We start from the raw sequence: 18192 nt of genomic DNA, 5'->3' as shown, positions 1-18192 counted from the left end.
GCATGACTGAGAGACTTTACTTTCACTTTTCATTTTCATGCATTGGAGAAGGAAATGGCAACCCATTCCAGTATTCTTGCCTGGAGAATCCCAAGGACAGAGGAGCCTAGTGGGCTGCCATCTATGGGGTCGCACAGAGTTGGACATGACTGAAGTGACTTAGCAGCAGCAGTGTTGAGAGAAATCTATGATGGAACAGAGGACACACTGTTAAGTTAGGAATACCATGCTCACAGGAAATAGATCTAGGACATGGCCAGCAAGGCTGAGTTGATACAGGCTTAAATGAGTGACTACAGCCCATGGTCAGAACATCCAGGCAAAGCCAGATAAAGCAGGCAGGGCTTGAGGGAACAAAGTAGCTTATGTTTCCCCCTAACTCCATTCTGAGGGGATAAAGCCTGATAGTATGGGGAAAATGATGAAAAAACATGAGTGGGGAGGGACTGTGGCTTATATAACTGTTGGAGATTGCTAGATCATCTTAGCTCAATTCCATTTTGTATTCTATTTGTGTCTTCCTGACTTTTGTGCATCAATATTAACTCACATTTATCCACATGTTTAAATTTTCTCTTATTCTTCATTCTGCACAATTCTGTGCTGCTATGTTATTCATTTTTCTTCTGCTTTAAGAACTTTTATTTTGCTTTTAGTGTAGGCCTAGCAGTGACACTAGACATTATTGACATTATTCCGTCAATAATTATTTATAAAACTCTTTCAGTCATCTTTAATCTCAAGGATATTTTCACTGGGAACAGAATTCTAGATAAGTCACTTTCTTATCTATTTAAAGCTATTACTCAATTTTATTCTGCCTTCTCTTTTTCTTGACTTGAACAGTGAGTGTTACTTTTGGTCCCATGAATTTAATGAATTCAAATGTATCTTTCATTCACTCCAATACTTTTTTTTGGGGGGGGGGGAGCTTATTTCCCTTCTTTTTTGGTTTTTAATTTGCTTATATTTGGCTAGCTGAGTTTTTTGATCACACAGAAATTTAGACCAGGTAAGGACCAATCTAGATAGCATATTGAAAAGCAGAGACATTACTTTGCCAACAAAGGTCTGTCTAGTCAAGGCTATGGTTTTTCCAGTGGTCATGTATGGATGTGAGAGTTGGACTGTGAAGAAAGCTGAGCGCTGAAGAATTGATGCCTTTGAACTGTAGTGTTGGAGAAGACCCTTGAGAGTCCCTTGGACTACAAGGAGATCCAACCACTCTATTCTGAAGGAGATCAGCCCTGGTATTTCTTTGGAAGGAATGATGCTAAAGCTGAAACTCCAGTACTTTGGCCACCTCATGTGAAGATTTGACTCATTGGAAAAGACTCTGATGCTGGGAGGGATTGGGGGCAGGAGGAGAAGGGGACGACAGAGGATGAGATGGCTGGATGACATCACTGACTCGATGGACGTGAGTCTGGGTGAACTCCGGGAGTTGGTGACGGACAGGGAGGCCTGGCATGCTGCGATTCATGGGGTTGCAAAGAGTCAGACACGACTGAGCGACTGAACTGAACTGAAGGACTTGGCAAAAGTTTCTTAATTTTTTTCAGAATAAAATTCAGAGTTCTGGGCAGAGAGTTGACATGATATACATTTCTCAAAGATAGTGTCTTGTTTCTATGATAAGAACAGAGGAAGAAGGTGAGGGTAGAAGCAGGGAGGAGTATGACAATAATCCAGAGATTATATTGTCTCCTCATCAAGGTGCTAACATTGTATGAGGTGAGAAACAATCAGATTTTGCATTATTTCCAAAAGTGCCTATGGGATTTCTTAAAAGATTAGAAGGTTTGAGAAAAAAGAGCTTTAAAGATAACACTGAGACTTTTGACTCAAGCAACAGGAAGGAAGGAGTCTTGGGATCACTGAGTAGCACTAGGTCCTACACTCAAGCACTGTTCTTGCTGCTTCACTGACGATACGCAGCTCTGCACACTCATTTGGGATGTTGGCAAGTCCTAATTTGTAGTTGTCTAGAAATATCATCACTAGGCCCAGACCACTGCACCAGGTTTCTTTTTCCTAATTTCATATTCTGTGTATGATGGTAAAATGTCATCTGCTTATAGGCTGCTCACATTTCTTGTTCATGCTTTGTTCATATGCCAAACTCAAATGAGTTAATACAGAAGGTAGTTTATCTTTTACTATGTGTGACTGATCACAGTTGCTCTGATGTTAGAGGTATTACTTGACTTCGGGAGCCTTGTAATATTGGACTTATCCTGGAAACAAGGCCATTCCTTCTTCATTGGTGATGTATATGACCTACAGGCTGTGACACTTCTTGTGTAAGTCCTCAAGAGGATAAGCAGCCCTCTGTTTTGGGAACTGCTTCTTTTCAGGCATGTTACTTTGTCTTTTGGGCTTTCCAGGTGGAGCTAGTAGTAAAGAGCCCACCTAATGCAGGAGACTTAAGAGATGTGGGTCTGATCCCTGGGTCAGCACAATTCCCTGGAGGAGGGCATGTCAACCCACTCTAGTATTTTTGCCTGGACAATCCCATGGACAGGGGAGCCTGGTGGGCTACAGTCCATAGAGTTGCAAAGAGTCAGACATGGCTGAAGTGATTTAGCATGCACACATTGTTTGTTGATGTGTTGTTAGAATTTACTGTAATTTTTAAGGTTTCCATCTGTCTTAACTATGGTAAAAAAAAAAAAAAAAGTTTTGACCCTGGGAACTATTTCTTTGTGTGTGTGTGTGTGTGTGTGTGTGTGTGTGTATGAGGCAGGGGGGAGGGGGGTCAGGGCTGGTGGTAAGGAGAATTGAGAGCAAAGATAGAAAAAAGCATTAAGTAGGTCTCTGGGTTCTTGCTACACCCCTATCCCTTTTTTTTTTACTCCTTCCAACGTTTCTGATTCCATCTGACATGGACTTTTTATTTGTCAATGATAAAAAAAAAAGAAATTTGTAGAGATAGACATATATGTATATTTCCTAAACGGTAGTCTAAGAACCTACCTGCAATACAGGAGACACAGGAGATGTGGGTTGGATCCCTGGGTGGAGAAAATCCCTTGGAGTTGGAAATAGCAACCTGTCCCAGTATTCTTGTTAGAAAATTCCATGGACAGAGGAGCCTAGTGGGCTAAAGTCTAAGGGGTCACAAAGAGTCAGGCAGGACGGAATGACTAAGCACACACACATGCATATTCTCTTAAGAAACAATGGGATCACAGGGTAAAAGTGCAAATATGCTTTTGTGGAAGATATTGTATGATGGTGTACTAGTTTGCTGGGCTGGTATAATAAAATACCGTTCGTGTGAGTGTATGCATGCTAATTCGCTTCAGTTTTGTCCAGTTCTTTGTGACTTCATGGACTATAGCCCACCAGGGTCCTCTGTCCTTAGAATTTTCCAGGCAAAAATACTAGAGTAGGGTGCCATTTCTTCCTCCACAGAATGCTCCCTACCCAAGGATTGAACCTGCATCTCCTGAATTGGCAAATGTGTTCTTTACCACTAGCGGCATCTGGGAAGCACAAAGTACCATACACTGAGTGGGTTAAAAAAGAGAAACAGTGGCTTCACAATTCTGGAGGCTAAAAGGCCAAGTTAAGGTGCTGGTAGGGTTGGTGTCTTGGAGCTTTATTCTTACCTTTTACTTGGCATTTTTCTCACTTTACCTTCACAGTGTGTTCTTCTGAGTGTGCCCATGCCCAAATTTCCTCTTCTCATAAGGATATATGTTAGAATTCCTTTTTTTTTTTTTAAACTGTGGAAAAACACACATAACCAAAAATTTAGTTTCTTAATCATTTGAGACTTCCCTGGTGGCTCAAACAGTAAAGAATCTGCCTGCAATGAAAGAGACCCAGGTTTGAACCCTGGGTCTGGAAGACCCCCTGGAGAAGGAAATGGCAACCCACTCCAGTATTCTTGCCTGGAGAATCCTTACAGTCCATGGGGTCGCAAAGAGTCAGACACGGCTGAGCAACTAACATTTTCACTTCCACTTTACCATTTTGAAGTGCATAGTGCAGTAGTATTAAATACATTCATATTGTGCAATCATTGACACTCATCTTCAGAGTTCTTTTCATCTTGAAAAACTGGAACTCAGTATACATTAAATAGTAAATGCTTATTCCTCTTTCTTTCTGCCCCAGGAGACCCCCATTCTCTGTCTATGAATTTGACAATTTAGATGCCTCATATAAGTGGAATCAAGTATGTTTCTTTTGTAACTAGATTATTTCTTTTAGCATAATGTCCTCAGTGTCCATCCATGTTGCAGTACATGTCAGAATATCCATTCTTTTTAAGGTTAAATATTTTTGTATATACCACATTTTGTTCTTTTATCCATACATGGACACTTGAGTTGCTTCTACCTTTTACATATTAGGTATAATGTTACAAAAGGCATGGCTGTACAAACATCCCTTTGAGAGTCTGCTTTCAGTTCTTTTGGGTATGTATACAGAGGTGAAGTCGCTGGGTCCTGTGGTGATTCTATTTTTAATTTTTTTAGATGCTGTTATCCATAGTAGTAAGCCATTTTATATCCCTTTTAACAATGTATAAGGGTTTCCAACTTCTCCACATCCTCATCAACAATTATCTGTTTTTTTTTGAAGTATAGTTGATTTACAGCATTATATTAGTTTCAGGTGTACAACACAGAATGTTTTTATTGGAGTATAGTTCTACAATGTTGTTAGTTTTTGCTGTACAGCAAAGTGAATAAGCTATACATATACATACACCCCTTCATTTTTTGCCTGCCTTTCCATTTAGGTCACCACAGAGCAGTGAGTAAAGTTCCCTATACTATACGGTAGGTTCTCATTAGTTATCTATTTGATACACAGTAGTGTGTTTATGTCTTGCCTGGAAAATCCCATGGATGGAGGAGCCTGGTAGGCTGCAGTCCATGGGGTCGCTAAGAGACAGACACGACTGAGTGACTTCACTTTCACTTTTCACTTTCATGCACTGGAGAAGGAAATGGCAACCCACTCCAGTGTTCTTGCCTGGAGAATCCCAGGGATGGAGGAGCCTGGTGGGCTGCCATCTATAGGGTCGCACAGAGTCAGACACGACTGAAGCGACTTAGCAGCAGCAGCAGCAGCAGTGTGTTTATGTCAATCCCAGTCCCTCAAATCCTCACACTTCTCCTTCCTCCGCTGGTATCCATGGGTTTGTTCTCCACATCTGTGTCTCTATTTCTGTTTTGCAAATACATTCTTCTGTATCATTTTCCTAGATTACACATATAAGCAATACTATATGATATTTTTCTTTCTGACTTCACTCTATATGACAGTCTTCAGGTCCATCCACATCTCTGAAAATGTCATAGTAGTTTTATTCCTTTATATGGCTAAATAATATCCAATTGTATATATGTGCCACATTTTCTTTATTCTGTTGTTGATGGACATTTGGGTTGCTTCTGTGCCCTGGCTATTGTAAATAGTGCTGCAGTGATCATTAGGGTGTATTCTGAATTATAGTTTTCTTCAGGTATATGCCCTGTGAGACACTGCTTTTGCTGTGTCTCATAGATTTTGGATTATTTTCATTCTCCTTTCTCTCCAGATATCTTTTGATTTCCTTAGTTATTTAGAAAGATTGTTTAGCCACAATGTGTTAATTTTTTATAGTGTTTTTTTCTTGTTGATTTCTAATCTTAGTGTTGTACTGAGAAAAGATGCTTGAATTCAAATGTCTTAAATTTCCTGAGGCTGACTTTGTGGCAGACCATGTGACCTATCCTGAAGCATGTCCCATGTGTACTTGAGAAGAAATTGTAGTCCACTGCTTTCGGATGGAATGCCCTATAAAGATCAATTAAGTCCAATGGTGTAATACGTCATTTAGGGGATGTTTTCTTTTTGACCTTTTTCTGTCTTAAACACTATTGTCAATTGTGTTATTGTCAATTTCTCCTTTGTGGCTGTTAGTATCTGCCTTATATATTGAGGTGCTCCTATGTTCAATGCATATGTATAATTGTTATATCTTCTTCTTACTTATCCCTTCCTCATTATGTCCTGTCCTACTTTGTCTCTTGAAACAGCCTTATTTTAAAGTCTATTTTACCTGATACAAGAATTCTAGTCCATCTTTCTTTTGATATCCATTTGCATGGAATACCTTCTTACACATCACTTTCAGTCTGTATGTGTTCCTAGATCTGAAGTGGGTCTCTTTAGACAGCCTGTGTCTTTTGATTCAGTTTAGTTGTGTCCAGCTCTTTGTGACCCATGGACTGGAGCACGCCAGGCTTCCCTGTCCATCACAAACTCCCGGAGCTTACTCAAACTCATACCCATCAAGCTGGTGATGCCAATCCAACCATCTCATCCTCTGTCGTCCCCTTCTCCTCCAGCCTTCAACCTTTCCCAGAATCAGGGTCTTTTTAATTGAGTCAGTTCTTTGCACCAGGTGGCCAAAGTATTGGAGTTTCAGCTTCAGCATCAGTCCTTCCAATGAATATTCAGGGCTGATTGCCCTTAGTATGGACTGGTTGGAACTCCTTGCAGTCCAAGGGACTCTCAAGAGTCTTCTCCAACACCAAAGTTCAAAAGCATCAATTCTTTGGCACTCATATTTCTTTATAGTCAAACTCTCACATACACACACAAGTACTGGAAAAACCATAGCTTTGATGAAACGAACCTTTGGTGGCAAAGTAATCTCTCTGCTTGTTAATATGCTGTCTAGGTTGGGCACAGCTTTTCTTCCAAGGAGCTAGCATCTTTAAATTTCATGGCTGCAGTCACCATCTGCAGTGATTTTGGAGCCCAAAGAAATAGTCTGTCACTGTTTCCACTGTTTCCCCATCTATTTCCCATGAAGTGATGGGGCCAGATGCCGTGATCTTAGTTTTTTGAATGTTGAGTTTTAAGCGAAAATTTTCACTCTCCTCTTTCACTTTCGGCAAGAGGCTTTTTTGTTCTTCACTTTCTGCCATAAGGGTGGTGTCATCTGCGTATCTGAGGTTTTTGATATTTTTCCCAGCAATCTTGATTCCAGCTTGTGCTTCATCCAGCCTGGCATTTCGCATGATATACTCTGCATGTAAGTTAAATAAGCAGGGTGACAATATACAGCCTTGACGTACTCCTTTCCCAATTTGGAACCAGTCTGTTGTTCATGTCCAGATCTAACTGTTCCTATTTGACCTACATACAGATTTCTCAGGAGGCAGGTGAGGTGGTCTGGTAGTCCCATCTCTTTAAGAATTTTCCACAGTTTGTTATAATCCACACAGTCAAAGGCTTTGCCATAGTCAATAAAGCAGAAGTAGATGTTTTTCTGGAACTCTCTTGCTTTTTTTGATGATCCAACAGATGTTGGAAATTTGATCTCTGGTTCCTCTGGCTTTACTAAATCCAGCTGGAATATCTGGAAGTTCACAGTTCACATACTGCTGAAGCCTGGCTTAGTGAAATTTGAGTATATATTGCTAGTGTGTGAGATGAGTGCAATTGTGTGGTAGTTTGAGCATTCTTTGGCATTGCCTTTCTTTGGGATTGAAATGAAAACTGACCTTTTCCAGTCAGTCCTCTGGCCACTGCTGAGTTTTCAAAATTTTCTGGCATACTGAGTGCAACACTTTCACAGCACCATCTTTTAGGATTTGAAATAGCTCAACTGGAATTCCATCACCTCCACTAGCTCTGTTCATAGTGATGCTTCCTAAAGTCCACTTGACTTTCCATTCCAGAATGTATGGTTCTAGGTGAGTGATCACATCATCGTGGTTATCTGGGTCATGAAGAGATTTTTTTGTGCAGTTCTTCTGTGTATTCTTGCCACCTCTTCTTAACATCTTCTGCTTCTGTTAGGTCTCTACCATTTCTGTTCTTTATTGTGCCTGTCTTTGCATGAAAAGTTCCCTTGGTATCTCTAATTTTCTTGAAGTGAATTCTAGCCTTTCTCATTGTATTGTGGGACAATGGACTGGTTCAAAATGGGGAAAGGAGTATGTCAAGGCTGTATTTTGTCACCCTTCTTATTTAACTTGTATGCAGAATCCATCATGTGAAATGTTGGGCTGGATGAAGCACAAGCTGGAATCAAGATTGCCAGGAGAAATATCAAGACACCACCCTAATGGCAAAAAGTGAGGAGGAACTGGAGACTCTTGATGAATATGAAAGAGGAGAGTGAAAAAGCTGGCTTAAAACTCAACATTCAAAAAACTAAGATCATGGCATCATCATGACATTAGTTCCATTGCAGGTCCCATCACCTCTTGGCAGACAGATGTGGAAACAATGGGAACAGTGAGTTATTTTCTTGGGCTCCAAAATCACTGCAGATGGCGACTTGCGGCCATGAAATTAAAAGATACTTGCTTCTTGGAAGAGAAGCTATGACAAACGTAGGCAGCATATTAGAAAGCAGACATTACTTTGCCAACAAAGGTCCTCATAATCCAAGCTTTGGTTTTTCCTGTAGCCATGTAAGGATGTAGAGTTTGACCATAAGTATAGCTGAGAGCTGAAAAACTGATGCTATTGAACTGTAGTGTTGGAGAAGACTCTTGAGTCCCTCCGACAGCAAGGAGATCAAACTAGTCAACCTTAAAGGAAATCAGTCCTGAATATTCATTGGGAGGGCTGGTGCTGAAACTCCAATACTTTGCCCATCTGATGTTAAGAGCTGACTCATTGGAAAAGACCCTTATGATGGCAAAGATTGAAGGCAAGAGAAGAAGTGGACGACAGAGGATGAGATGGCTGGATGGCATCTCCTATTCTATGAACATGAACCTGGGCAAACTCCAGGAGATGGTGAGGGATGGAGAAGCCTAGCGTGCCTCAGTCCAGTGGGTCTCAAAGAATAGGACACGACTGAGGGGCTGAGCAACAATCTGTCCAACTAATCTGCCTACATAACATAGAGGCTTTTGTACCTTTGACTGTCTCACCTCAATTACTCTCAAACCTATCCAACTTTCTTTAACAAATCAGGATTAAACCACAAAGTATTCCTCAAAAAAGAGGAGTCTCCTGCCAAGATTTTTATCTGACTCTCAATTGTAACATAAATTTTATATTTTGCTGGTGTTTTTTCCATTTGAATCAATAGTCAGTTTTCCTTGTTGAAGGCAGAAGTATAAAATAAACAATACTATTCCCTAAAACAGAAGATTTGCATTGGTCTGACAGTATTTCCAGAACTATAGATCCCTCAGATCTTAGGCCTTTCTTTTGAAATCTAAAGAATCATTTCCCAAATTCAATTCTAGAATTCTTGATTCTAGAATCTAGTCACAGAAGGATATATGGAGTAACCAGGGCTTCCTATGTTACCCCTTAACAGGACACAAAACTCTTGGTTTTTAAAAATTCAAAATCTTTGAGACAAAAAGATGACAAAAGATTGATAATAAGGGTATCTGATCTGGCAGAACAGGTTTATCTTCCTGGTCTCAGATGAGATTATGCACAAAGACCCTCTGTGCCTGGCAAGAAGAAGAACATTAGTTGAAACCATGCCTCTCACTCTCAAGGCTCCAAGTGGTGTGAAAGTGGATTCTAAGCATTCCTGGGGCACAAGCAGAATAAATATGTTGGCTTAAAGAGAGTAAGCCAGTAAGCCACTCTGTCCAGTTTGCTGAGGATTCTATAGCTAGACAAAGGCATAAGCATGATAGAGTGGACAGACCCTGCCAGGATTGTGTCGGGGTGTGACTGGTACTGATGATCCACTGAGATTGCAAAGACTCTAGAAGGAGGTGGTCAGGGTACAACAGGCCCCAGGTGAAGATTTATAAGAATTATAGCACAAGAGGAATCTGGGATTGAGGACAGCCAAGAAACAAGGAAGCAGGAGACAGTCCTCTCCTATGTGACTGCTATAGTGGTAGTCTTCTAACCCACATATACCCTACTGAAGTTTTAAATGTAATGTAAGGTAAGTTGATAAAACTTCTGAGAGTTCTTAAAATTCAGTTCAGTCGCTCAGTCATGTCTGACTCTGTGACCCCATGGACTGCAGGATGCCAGGCTTCCCTGTCCATCACCAACTCCCGGAGCTTGCTCAAAATCATGTCCATCATGTCGGTGATGCCATCCAACCATCTCATCCTCTGTCGTCCCCTTCTCCCACCTTCAATCTTCCCAGCATCAGGGTCTTTTCAACTGAGTCAGTTCTTTGCATCAGGTGGTCAAAGTATTGGAGTTTCAGCTTCAGCATCAGTCCTTCCAATGAATATTCAGGACTGATTTCCTTTAGGATGGACTGGTTGGAACTCCTTGCAGTCCAAGGGACTCTCAAAAGTATTCTCCAACACCACAGTCCAAAAGCATCAATTCTTCGGCACTCAGCTTTCTTTATAGTCCAACTCTCACATCCATACATAACTCTTGGAAAAAAACATAGCTTTGACTAGATGGACCTTTGTTGGCAAAGCAATGTCTATGCTTTTCAATATGCTGTCTAGGTGCATATAGCTTTTCTTTAAAGGAGTAAGTGTCTTTTAATTTCATGGCTGTAGTCACCATCTGCAGTGACTACAGTGATTTTGGAGCCCCCAAAAATAAAGTTTCTCACTCTATTCATTGTTTCTTCATCTATTTGCCATGAAATAAAATTTATTTGCCACAAATTGTTTTTCATTTTTTTTAAATTTATTTTTTTAACTTTACAATATTGTATTGGTTTTGCCATATATCAAAATGAATCCGCCACAGGTATACATGTGTTCCCCATCCTGAACCCTCCTCCTTCCTCCCTCCCCACACCATCCCTTTGGGTCGTCCCAGTGCACCAGCCCCAAGCATCCAGTATCGTGCATCGAATCTGGACTGGCGACTCGTTTCATATATGATATTATACATATTTCAATGCCATTCTCCCAAATCATCCCACCCTCTCCCACAGAGTCCAAAAGATTGTTCTATACATCAGTGTCTCTTTTGCTCTCTCGTATACAGGGTTATTGTTACCATCTTTCTAAATTCTATATATATGCATTAGTATACTGTATTGATGTTTTTCTTTCTGGTTACTTCACTCTGTACTTCACTCTTACTTCACTCCAGTTTAATCCACCTCATTAGAACAGATTCAAATGTATTCTTTTTAATGGCTGAGTAATACTCCATTGTGTATATGTACCACTGCTTTCTTATCCATTCATCTGCTGATGGACATCTAGGTTGCTTCCATGTCCTGGCTATTATAAACAGTGCTGCGATGAACATTGGGGTACACATGTCTCTTTCCCTTCTGGTTTCCTCAGTGTGTATGCCCAGCAGTGGGATTGCTGGATCATAAGGCAGTTCTATTTCCAGTTTTTTTAAGGAATCTCCACACTGTTCTCCATAGTGGCTGTACTAGTGTGCATTCCCACCAACAGTGTAAGAGGGTTCCCTTTTCTTCACACCCTCTCCAGCATTTATTATTTGTAGACTTTTGGATCGCAGCCATTCTGACTGGTGTGAAATGGTACCTCATAGTGGTTTTGATTTACATTTCTCTGATAATGAGTGATGTTGAGCATCTTTTCATGTGTTTGTTAGCCCTCTGTATGTCTTCTTTGGAGAAATGTCTATTTAGTTCTTTGGCCCATTTTTTGATTGGGTCATTTATTTTTCTGGAGTTGAGCTGCAGGAGTTGCTTGTATATTTTTGAGATTAGTTATTTGTCCGTTGCTTCATTTGCTATTATTTTCTCCCATTCTGAAGGCTGTCTTTTCACCTTGCTAATAGTTTCCTTTGATGTGCAGAAGCTTTTAAGGTTAATTAGGTCCCATTTGTTTATTTTTGCTTTTATTTCCAATATTCTGGGAGGTGGGTCATAGAGGATCCTGCTGTGATGTATGTCGGAGAGTGTTTTGCCTGTGTTCTCCTCTAGGAGTTTTATAGTTTCTGGTCTTACGTTTAGATCTTTAATCCATTTTGAGTTTATTTTTGTGTATGATATTAGAAAGTGTTCTAGTTTCATTCTTTTACAAGTGGTTGGCCAGATTTCCCAGTACCACTTGTTAAAGAGATTGTCTTTAATCCATTGTATATTCTTGCCTCCTTTGTCAAAGATAAGGTGTCCATATGTGCATGGATTTGTCTCTGGGCTTTCTATTTTGCTCCATTGATCTATATTTCTGTCTTTGTGCCAGTACCATACTGTCTTGATAACTGTGGCTTTGTAATAGAGCCTGAAGTCAGGCAGGTTGATTCCTCCAGTTCCATTCTTCTTTCTCAAGATCGCTTTGGCTATTCGAGGTTTTTTGTATTTCCATACAAATTGTGAAATTATTTGTTCTAGCTCTGTGAAGAATACTGTTGGTAGCTTGATAGGGATTGCATTGAATCTATAAATTGCTTTGGGGAGTATACTCATTTTCACTATATTGATTCTTCCAATCCATGAACATGGTATATTTCTCCATCTATTAGTGTCTTCTTTGGTTTCTTTCACCAGTGTTTTATAGTTTTCTATATATAGGTCTTTAGTTGCTTTAGGTAGATATATTCCTAAGTATTTTATTCTTTCCGTTGCAATGGTGAATAGAATTGTATCCGTAATTTCTCTTTCTGTTTTCTCATTATTAGTGTATAGGAATGCAAGGGATTTCTGTGTGTTGATTTTATATCCTGCAACTTTACTATAGTCATTGATTAGCTCTAGTAATTTTCTGATGGAGTCTTTAGGGTTTTCTATGTAGAGGATCATGTCATCTGCAAATAGTGAGAGTTTTACTTCTTCTTTTCCAATTTGGATTCCTTTTATTCCTTTTTCTGCTCTGATTGCTGTGGCCAAAACTTCCAAAACTATGTTGAATAGTAATGGTGAAAGTGGGCACCCTTGTCTTGTTCCTGACTTTAGAGGAAATGCTTTCAATTTTTCACCATTGAGGATAATGTTTGCTGTGGGTTTGTCATATATAGCTTTTATTATGTTGAGGTATGTTCCTTCTATTCCTGCTTTATGGAGAGTTTTTATCATAAATGGATGTTGAATTTTGTCAAAGGCTTTCTCTGCATCTATTGAGATAATCATATGGTTTTTATTTTTCAATTTGTTAATGTGGTGTATTACATTGATTGATTTGCGGATATTGAAGAATCCTTGCATCCCTGGGATAAAGCCCACTTGGTCATGGTGTATGATCTTTTTAATGTGTTGTTGGATTCTGATTGCTAGAATTTTGTTAAGGATTTTTGCATCTATGTTCATCAGTGATATTGGCCTGTAGTTTTCTTTTTTTGTGGGATCTTTGTCAGGTTTTGGTATTAGGGTGATGGCGGCCTCATAGAATGAGTTTGGAAGTTTACCTTCCTCTGCAATTTTCTGGAAGAGCTTGAGCAGGATAGGTATTAGCTCTTCTGTAAATTTTTGGTAGAATTCAGCTGTGAAGCCGTCTGGACCTGGGCTTTTGTTTGCTGGAAGATTTTTGATTACAGTTTCAATATCCATGCTTGTGATGGGTCTGTTAAGATTTTCTATTTCTTCCTGGTCGAGTTTTGGAAAGTTGTACTTTTCTAAGAATTTGTCCATTTCTTCCACGTTGTCCATTTTATTGGCATATAATTGTTGATAGTAGTCTCTTATGATGCTTTGTATTTCTGTGTTGTCTGCTGTGACCTCTCCATTTTTGTTTCTAATTTTATTGATTTGATTTTTCTCCCTTTGTTTCTTGATGAGTCTGGCTAATGGTTTGTCAATTTTATTTATCCTTTCAAAGAACCAGCTTTTGGTTTTGTTGATTTTTGCTATGGTCTTTTTTGTTTCTTTTGCATTTATTTCTGCTCTAATTTTTAAGATTTCTTTCCTCCTACTAACCCTGGGGTTCTTCATTTCTTCCTTTTCTAGTTGCTTTAGGTGTAGAGTTAGGTTATTTATTTGACTTTTTTCTTGTTTCTTGAGGTGTGCCTGTATTGCTATGAACTTTCCCCTTAGGACTGCTTTTACCGTGTCCCACAGGTTTTGGGTTGTTGTGTTTTCATTTTCATTCGTTTCTATGCAAATTTTGATTTCTTTTCTGATTTCTTCTGTGATTTGTTGGTTATTCAGCAGCGTGTTTTTCAGCCTCCATATGTTGGAATTTTTAATAGTTTTTCTCCTGTAATTGAGATCTAATCTTACTGCATTGTGGTCAGAAAAGATGCTTGGAATGATTTCTATTTTTTTGAACTTACCAAGGCTAGCTTTATGGCCCAGGATGTGATCTATCCTGGAGAAGGTTCCATGTGCGCTTGAGAAAAAGGTGAAATTCATTGTTTTGGGATGAAATGTCCTATAGATATCAATTAGGTCTAACTGGTCTATTGTATCGTTTAACGTTTGTGTTTCCTTGTTAATTTTCTGTTTAGTTGATCTATCCATAGGTGTGAGTGGGGTATTAAAGTCTCCCACTATTATTGTGTTATTGTTAATTTCTCCTTTCATACTTGTTAGCATTTGTCTTACATATTGCGGTGCTCCCGTGTTGGGTGCATATATATTTATAATTGTTATATCTTCTTCTTGGATTGATCCTTTGATCATTGTGTAATGACCTTCTTTGTCTCTTTTCACAGCCTTTGTTTTAAAGTCTATTTTATCTGATATGAGTATTGCTACTCCTGCTTTCTTTTGGTCCCTATTTGCATGGAAAATCTTTTTCCAGCCCTTCACTTTCAGTCTGGGTGTGTCCCCTGTTTTGAGGTGGGTCTCTTGTAGACAACATATGTAGGGGTCTTGTTTTTGTATCCATTCAGCCAGTCTTTGTCTTTTGGTTGGGGCATTCAACCCATTTACGTTTAAGGTAATTACTGATAAGTATGATCTCGTTGCCATTTACTTTATTGTTTTGGGTTCGAATTTATACACTGTTTTTGTGTTTCCTGTCTAGAGAATATCCTTTAGTATTTGTTGGAGAGCTGGTTTGGTGGTGCAGAATTCTCTCAGCTTTTGCTTGTCTGAAAAGGTTTTGATTTCTCCTTCATACTTGAATGAGATCCTTGCTGGGTACAATAATCTGGGCTGTAGGTTATTTTCTTTCATTGCTTTAAGTATGTCTTGCCATTCCCTCCTGGCTTGAAGAGTTTCTATTGAAAGATCAGCTGTTATCCTTATGGGAATTCCCTTGTGTGTTATTTGTTGTTTTTCCCTGGCTGCTTTTAATATTTGTTCTTTGTGTTTGATCTTTGTTAATTTGATTAATATGTGTCTTGGGGTGTTTCGCCTTGGGTTTATCCTGTTTGGGACTCTCTGGGTTTCTTGGACTTGGGTGATTATTTCCTTCCCCATTTTAGGGAAGTTTTCAACTATTATCTCCTCAAGTATTTTCTCATGGTCTTTCTTTTTGTCTTCTTCTTCTGGAACCCCTATGATTCGGATGTTGTAGCGTTTAATATTGTCCTGGAGGTCTCTGAGATTGTCCTCATTTCTTTTAATTCGTTTTTCTTTTATCGTCTCTGATTCACTTATTTCTACCATTCTATCTTCTAATTCACTAATCCTATCTTCTGCCTCTGTTATTCTATTATTTGTTGCCTCCAGAGTGTTTTTAATTTCATTTATTGCATTATTCATTATATACTGACTCTTTTTTATTTCTTCTAGGTCCTTGTTAAACCTTTCTTGCATCTTCTCAATCCTTGTCTCCAGGCTATTTATCTGTGATTCCATTTTAATTTCAAGATTTTGGATCAATTTCACTATCATTATTCGGAATTCTTTATCAGGTAGATTCCCTATCTCTTCCTCTTTGGTTTGGTTTGGTGGGTATTTATCATGTTCCTTTATCTGCTGGGTATTCCTCTGTCTCTTCATCTTGTTTAAATTGCTGAGTTTGGGGTGTCCTTTCTGTATTCTGGCAGTTTGTGGAGTTCTCTTTACTGTGGCATTTCCTCGCTGTGTGTGGGTTTGTACAGGTGGCTTGTCAAGGTTTCCTGGTTAGGGAAGCTTGTGTCAGTGTTCTGGCGGGTGGAGCTGTGTTTCTTCTCTCTCCTTTCAAAGAGTTGGGTTGCTTTTCTGGGTGCCTGATGTCCTCTGCCAGCATTCAGAAGTTGTTTTGTGGAATTTACTCGACGTTTAAATGCTCTTTTGATGGATTTGTGGGGGAGAAAGTGTTCTCCCTGTCCTACTCCTCCACCATCTTGGCTCCTCCCCTAGTCTTTTGCATTTATTTCTGCCCTAATTTTTAAGATTTCTTTCCTTCTACTAACCCTGGGGTTCTTCATTTCTTCCTTTTCTAGTTGCTTTAGGTGTAGAGTTAGGTTATTTATTTGACTTTTTTCTTGTTTCTTGAGGTGTGCCTGTATTGCTATGAACTTTCCCCTTAGGACTGCTTTTAAAGTGTCCCACAGGTTTTGGGTTGTTGTGTTTTCATTTTCATTCATTTCTATGCAAAGTTTGATTTCTTTTTTGATTTCTTCTGTGATTTGTTGGTTATTCAGCAGCGTGTTGTTCAGCCTCCATATGTTGGAATTTTTAATAGTTTTTCTCCTGTAATTTTACTGCATTGTGGTCAGAAAAGATGCTTGAAAGGATTTCAATTTTTTTGAATTTACCAAGGCTAGATTTATGTCCAGGATGTGATCTATCCTCACGAATTATTTTTCTTTTTTTAAAATTTTATTTTATTTTTAAACTTTACAATATTGTATTTGTTTTGCCAAATATCAAAATGAATCCACCACAGGTATACATGTGTTCCCCATCTTGAACCCTCCTCCCTCCCCATACCATCCCTCTGGGTCGTCCCAGTGCACCAGCCCCAAGCATCCAGTATCATGCATCGAACCTGGACTGGCGACTCATTTCATATATGATATTATACGTATTTATACGTATGCCATTCTCCGAAATCATCCCACCCTCTCCTTCTCCCACAGAGTCCAAAAGACTGTTCTATACATCAGTGTCTCTTTTGCTGTCTCGTATACAGGGCTATTGTTACCATCTTTCTAAATTCCATATATATGCGTTAGTATACTGTATTGGTGTTTTTCCTTCTGGCTTACTTCACTCTGTATAATAGGCTCCAGTTTCATCCACCTCATTAGAACTGATTCAAATGTATTCTTTTTAATGGCTGAGTAATACTCCATTGTGTATATGTACCACTGCTTTCTTATCCATTCATCTGCTGATGGACATCTAGGTTGCTTCCATGTCCTGGCTATTATAAACAGTGCTGCAATAAATATTTTTTTATATTTTTGTGGAAAATATTTATTTTACACAATAAATAAAATCTATTTACCACAAAGAAAGGCAATGCCAAAGAATGTTGAAATGACTGCACAATTGCACTCATCTCACATGCTAGCAACATAATGCTCATAATTCTCCAAACCAGGCTTCAACAGTTTGTGAACAGAGAACTTCCAGATACTCAAGCTAGATTTAGAAAAGGCAGAGGAACCAGAGATCAAATTGCCAACCTCCTCTGGATCATCAAAAAAGCAAGAGAGTTCCAGGAAAACGTCTACTTCTGCTTTACTGACTATACCAAAGCCTTTGACTGTGTGGATCACAACAAACTGTGGAAAATTCTGAAAGAGATGGGAATACCAGACCACTTGACCTGCCTCTTGTGAAATCTATATGCAGGTCAAGAAGCAAGACTTAGAACTGAATATGGAACAACAGACTGGTTCCAAACTGGGAAGGCAGTACCTCAAGGCTGTATATTGTCACCCTGCTTATTTAACTTATGTGCAGAGTACATCATGCAAAATTCTGGACTGGATGAAGCACAAGTTGGAATAAAGATTGTGGGAGAAATATCAAAAACCTCAGATATGCAGATGACACCACCCTTATGCAGAAAGCGAAGTTCTTAGAATTGTATCAGACTAAATTAAGGATTTAAAAAATCAATTCCAATTTCTTATATAACTTTATTTTTACTCTAAACCCCATTATGGATGGATTATTCAGGGAGAAAAAATTGAAGGAAATGACAGTTTGCATAACTGGGTTTGAGTATAATTTTTTTACTTGTTATACAAGGAAATATTTAAGAGTATTTAGAGTTTTACTGTCACAAGACTAATTAAATGAAATGGAAACCCACTCCACTACTCTTACCTGGAAAATCCCATGGACAGAGAAGCCTGGTAGACTACAGTCCATGGGATGGCAAAGAGTCGGACATGACTGAGTGACTTCACTTTCGACTTTCAACATTTAAAAGGTGACTTACTATATGTGGTAGGATGGGCTCCCTGCTTCTCCAGCATATGATAATTCAGCATCTTGACCTGTACTTAATTATC

General features: G+C 39.1%; 1 long non-coding RNA gene across 2 annotated transcripts in view; it reads right to left on the bottom strand.

The window, feature by feature from the left end:
• LOC147358157 (uncharacterized) overlaps nt 1-18192 on the bottom strand; it is a 115913-nt gene that overhangs the window by 53360 nt on the left and 44361 nt on the right. Inside the window, exons 3-4 of one of the 2 annotated variants that reach the window (XR_015142139.1) lie at nt 3615-3731; nt 37-185 (exon numbers count right to left, since the gene is read on the bottom strand). This is a non-coding gene — a long non-coding RNA (uncharacterized LOC147358157). Of the gene's footprint in view, nt 1-36; nt 186-3614; nt 3732-18192 lie in introns of those variants that run through there. The other variant, XR_015142140.1, reaches the window with a different exon arrangement.

This window comes from Bos grunniens, chromosome 15, assembly GCF_055505025.1.
Source record: "Bos grunniens cultivar Pamir isolate PY7600 chromosome 15, Bosgru_T2T1.0, whole genome shotgun sequence".
Classification (NCBI taxonomy): domain Eukaryota; kingdom Metazoa; phylum Chordata; class Mammalia; order Artiodactyla; family Bovidae; genus Bos; species Bos grunniens.
The sequence above is the reverse complement of the archived record's forward strand: the minus strand, read 5'-3'. Positions and strand labels throughout refer to the sequence as shown.